This window comes from Salarias fasciatus, chromosome 14 (assembly GCF_902148845.1).
Source record: "Salarias fasciatus chromosome 14, fSalaFa1.1, whole genome shotgun sequence".
Classification (NCBI taxonomy): domain Eukaryota; kingdom Metazoa; phylum Chordata; class Actinopteri; order Blenniiformes; family Blenniidae; genus Salarias; species Salarias fasciatus.
In genome coordinates this window covers 23683082-23689081 of record NC_043758.1, presented here as the reverse complement: position 1 = coordinate 23689081, position 6000 = coordinate 23683082, and positions in this window count along the sequence as shown.

Genomic DNA, 6000 nt, shown 5'->3' with positions numbered 1-6000 from the left:
TTTGCCACATTCTCTCACTTCAAAGTAACCCCGTCTAGCCGAGGTGTGCCGGCGACATCGCCTACCGTGTGAGACATGATCTCTCGCACCTTGCCAGTGATTTGATGAAAACAATACATTATGTAAAAGGGTAATCTTGTTATCCGGTATTTATTATGCATGATTATCTTTAATGCACTGCCTCCAGTCGTGTGTTTATGGCGCGTGTGTCTGCAGAGCTCGCTGCTTTTGTTTACCTGTCAGCATTACTGCGGTGAATGGCTGTTTAATTTCTTGCAGGCTCAGTACGTTTATTTGTGTCTTTCGGCCCAGGCTGGTTCATGACTGTGAATATCTTACTCTTATATGTGCAATTTGTGGGAGTGTGTGTGTGTGTGTGTGTGTGTGTGTGTGTGTGTGTGTGTGTGTGTGTGTGTGTGTGTGTGTGTGTGTTTGTATTTGCCAGCCTATTTGTGTTCATTGATCAAAGTCTGCCCCTCCGGGTGAACCTTTAGTTACTGACTGACAGACCGTGAGTGTGTGTGAGTGTGCAGATGTTAGGCTGAAGGAATTTTGACTTGATAAGTTTATTTGTGTTTATTTGAGGCAAATAGCTGCATTCATTTGTCGAGGAAGGCCGATAATATTGAACTGAGGCAAAACAGTGAAAGTAAACTATACTGTAGTTTTGTCTCATGAAGTTTTTCTGGTATGTCTGTGGATCTGTAAACAACATCTTAATAAATAGTTTTTTTTTTGTTTTTTTTTAAAGCATAAATCACACGCAACCAAAAAGTCATGCACATCCTCCTCATGCTGGCCTAGGAGGGAAAGTAACAGTCTTTTCTAATATCATTACATCTGTGTGCGATCAGTCTTCATTTTGTTTGTTTTTTTTGTATGGATTGATATACATTCATAATTATTTTGGAGATGTGGAATCAAGCAGATCCAAGGTCTGAGCATCCATTCTTCCACTTGTAGAGAACAAAGGTCAAATCCATTTACTACATGGGAGCAACTCTTTCAGCTCTGTTGCTCATCCCACAAGTGGATGTTCCTTAGCATCATTTGAAAGGGAAGCAAATTCAAATGTCTTTTAAGGGCAACAAAGAAATGATCTATCAAATATAAATATCATTACTTCTTGTGCTCAGGTCATCTCACGACAGGTCACCAGTCGGTCAACAGGGCAATCAGAAAGAGAAACAATCACACACACGAGTGGAGTTACCAATTAACCTCAAACTCATGTTTTTGGACTTTTGACTGTAACACTGACACGTGTCCAAGCCTGGACCCAAACCCCCTCTTTTAGAATGATGCCAGTATTCAGAGAAACATGGCTGCCAACAGCCTGAAACTCAATGTTTGCATCAGTGCTCAACTGCTAAATGCTGCAAAAACTAATGTGCTATTTTCTCCAGTGCAAATCACTGAACACTGAATGTGAAGCAGATCACATTATTCTCATGTTGATTTCGATGTTCTATCATCGTTGCTGTCAGCTTCTTCAGCCGAACACACACCGTTTTGTGTGGCAAGTTAATGAGAAGAATGACACGAGAACAAGAAAACACATTTAAGCTTTCATGCAGCTGTTGCCGCCTCCACCTCCACCTTTTCCCCGATGATTGAAGAAACACACCGAGAGTGATTTAAGGGACTACAGAGACACATTTGTGTTTGCATTTGTCTTACTTTTTACCTCTTATGTGAAGAAGGAAAAAAAAAAAAACTGGTGGGAGAGGTTTTCTTAAGCATTCCTAGTTCATGACTCATTTAACAAGTCATTCTCTCTGGCAATATGCTCATTATCGCTACGTACGCAACACATTTCTCCGAGGAGCGCTTTTAATGTGAGCTTTGCTTAATAAGAGCCGGAACACAAAGAAGAAATCACATTTGTTTCCTCCGCTGCTGTCTCTTTCATGCTTGTTTTTTTTTCTTTTTTTCTTGCCTTCATTTCTTTCCTCCTTCAGTCTCAGGTCTGCATTCCACACCTTATAGGGAGGGTTGTACCTGGCACAGTCATGCGGAGAGACTAAACGCCTTCTCGCATGCAGACGCACACACTCACAAGATCTTCCAGTAACACGGTGCAGGGAAGGAAACGAAAGCCACTCTAAATGCAGTGTCACTTCTATTGATGACTGTCACACCCACAGGAGATTACACATCCTCATAAAAACACACACACACGCACACACACAGAGAATCTTTTTCCTTAATGATTTGTGAAGGACCTTGTACAGCTATTGAGTAATGCTGCTCTACCTGTTGTTCGTCTTGAGAAACGTGTGTGCGAGCTTTAAAACACCGGAGTGCAGCAGAAGCACGTTTCCATCAAGCAGTCGGTGCATTTAAACTGATGAAAAGACCGCAGGACTCTCACGTTTTCTGTTGTTTTTTTTTTTGTTTTTTTTTTTCAGGGGGATGGTAGATAATGGTTACACACAGTCTGGCCCTGACAGTTCAAATCACCTTTATTAGTCGTCCCCCCTGCAGTGTTGACAACAGAAGAACAGGTCTCTTGTTGATTAGAGTTGCCAGCGAGTGAGGGGGGGGGGGGCCCTCACTGTAGCCGAGGAAGATTTCAGCTGAAACTGAGACTGCGGTACTGTAACCAGACAGAGGGCCCTTGTATTCACGCACACAATACACTGCGCAGTGTAATAGTGGGTGTCTGTGTGTCTGTGAACTATCTCAGGTAAGAAATACACAACTTCGCTGAAGCAGATTGTATAATGAACACAATCGAACCCTGTGGAGAAAAGACTTTGTGAACACTCCCTCGTCAGGTAAGTGAGTTCAATAAAGGACGTCTGCTCCGGTGTGGGAACTGTTACATAATACAGCCAGCAGATACAATAAAAACATTGTACTTGTGAACAGATGCAGGAGAAGGGAGGTTGTTGTCTGGGCCTGCAGCCCAATCCTTCAACTCAAGGAGGAGGGGACATTGACTCAGTCAAACTTTGTTAGATTTGTGTCAAGACATACCCGGTTGAAAAATTCAATTCTAAAGTACCTAATTCTCTTTGTTCCTTTTTTTTTTTTTTTTTTTTAGACATTTTTACACTGCTTTGCAAATTGCAACCCCAATTCATTAGAGAGAAAATTGCAATAGTGTGAAAAGGCTTTGCATCCTCTGTTAAAAAAAAAAAAAAACCAGGACAATGTACTGCATGCTAAGAAAAAGATTTTTACTTTTCGGTGACCTGATTTGAAAAGGACTCTCAATGAGAAAACAGTACTGTATATATTCTGAAAAATACAAAGTAATGCACTAATTATATTTGTTACAAATAGGACATATAATTGGTTTCTTTTCACTGGTAAATATAACTGTGATTTAAACAAACTGCAGAAAAGCTGCTCATTGAGGTAAAACATCAACAGTCTGGATTAAAAGAAGTGTTGGGATGTAGTTTCAGGATTAAAGGAAAAAAGTCTAAATGAAAGTTTGGGCTTCAGACAGAATGAAAAACAACCCTTTAACATTCTGCTCATCATGTCGTTCCCAGCAAATTAGAAAGTTTTGCAGTTCATCAGAAGCAAACTGCTCACCATTATTCTAATAAACCTTTTCCACCTGTTTGCACAGGAAAAAACGGTTTCCTGTCATTACAGGCTATAAGGAAAACAAGTGTATATTTTGAGTTTCAGCTCATTTACAGACGTTTACACATAAGGTGTGTTTGTAAACATCAGTTTTCAGCATTGTTCTTGCGTCCCTCCAGTAACTTTCTTCAGACTTTTGATTGTTTTGTGCACTTTTTGTCTTTTTTTTTTTATCATTGCCTGAACGCCTACGGTCATGGACACATGTTTTAGATCCATGTTTCTGTGCACCATAATTCCTCCACATTTTCCAAATCTATTAAAGGCATTGTGTTTTATACATATAAAATCCCCAAGACCTTCAGATAAAAAAAGTTATTTAACCCACATTTACCACTGAAAGATTGGGCATTTCTTTGATGTCAATCAACTGCACTGCTTGTGAGATCTTTAACCTTTTTGTTATTTGTGGCTTTACAAGTAAGTCAGATTATTTACATGCAATAACATCAGTGAATGTCAACTGTTCTTAACACTAGCCCTTCGAGTGAGTCTTTGAATGAAACATGATCCATTTCCCCTCCAATTCATCAGGTTTGACTGAATAACAATCAGCATTTTCACAGATTCCCTAGAGTGCTATTTTGTCTGGGGTTTTTTTCCCTTTGGCACCATTCCTTTGTGTATTTAACTCTGTATTGAATATGTCACTATTGAGGCTGTAATTCTGTCAGACGCTGAATGAGAAGACAACACACAGCTGATGTTGGAACGGCGCCTTTCAGAAGAGCAAAGCCCAAAGTAAGAGAGGATGATGCTCTCATTCTGTATCCTCTGAAGTGCCGCAAAGCAGGGTTTTGCAAGTACAGCATCATCTGACAAGGAAGAAACGCTCTTGGGCAGACCAGATGGATGCAAAAAAAAAAAAACTGGAGCTGACAAGTCCTGACCAAATAAAGACATAAGCACACTTCAAAAGGATTCTGAGCAAACATGAGAGATAAAGGATTACACCCCAGCGAAACCGATTCAGCAGAGAACAGGAAAACAAATACCTTCTCCCATTAGAGATAATTACTACGGCAAAGACAGCAGATTTGGGACAGGGATAGCGCTGAAAGACGCCGAGAAATTCCGGGGGAGTCCCAACAGAGCATCTGTGGTTTTATATAGAGGCTGGCAGCGGAGATAAGGCCGCTCCGCTCAGAGGGGCCGTGTGAGGGCAGGGGATGGATGATGGGAATGTTTCACACTTCTTTGTGATTTTATATGTTTCTGGTTGTCAATTCATGGTTTGAAAATAAGGGGAGAATATCAAAGTGCTGACAAAGTGCTGCAACGTTTTGAAGGTGGGTGTATACTGTAGCTGTATAGCTTTATTGTATACAAGACTGACTTAAAATATCTTCTTCGTCACTGATTTCATCTCTGATTTCCTCAGAGAAATGACTTATCTGCTTTAAAGCTTCAGCTGGGTGGCCCATTGTCAGGTGAGATATGTAGGTTCACGCTGAATAAAGCTGAATATGACAGGAGTTCAGTGGTTTGAGTTATACTTCTTTCAGGTTGCCACTTGCACACAACCCTTGACCCACAACTGGTCACATTTCCCATGTAAAAGCTAAGCAGGATGGTTTAAGTGAGTCCTGCTTAATATACAAAAGCTAATGCTCAGGTCCAGTGTTTGCTTTCCTTGTTTTTGTGCTTGTTTTTTAAATTTTTTTCCAGAGATGCAACTTTTGGAACAAAACATGAAAACACGAAATGTTGCAGTTTGAAATGTTACAATGCAAAAATTGTAACACGTGATGCGACTAATTTAACTGTTGATGAACTTTATTTGAACTGATAAATATTCAATTTGAATCAAATATTTAACAAAGATAAGTGGAGTCTAAATGCAAAAGATGACTGTGTGTTTATCTGCATGAAGAGCTGTGGAAATAAGAAATGTGGGAACCACTGATTTAGACCCTGCCAGCAACAATAGACAACATGTGGGAACCCCCCAGTGGAGACCGCGGCTTCATGCTGCTGTGTAGTGGTTGAAATAATGAAGATGCAAAGTGAAGATGAAGTCTGTGTTACTGTTTGTGTGTGTGTGTGTGTGTGTGTGTGTGTTCTCGTATTTCTATCCTTGTTGGGGCCAAATGTCCCCACAAGGATAGCAAAACGTGAAACGACGTGCCTTGTGGGGACCTTTTTCCGGTCCTAAGTAGGAGAAACAGTGTTTTCTTGACCATGTTGTTGTTACTGAAAAAAGTAAAAGTGCAAAAACATTTCTTTAGGGTTAGGCTTTGTTGTGGTGTGGGTTAGGGTTAGGGTAAAGGTCAGGGTTAGGGGCTAGACATGAATGGGAGTCAATGGACGGTCCCCACAAGGATAGAAATACGAGACTGTGCGTGTGTGTGTGTGTGTGTGTGTGTGTGTGTGTGTGTGTGTGTGTGTGTGTTTTTT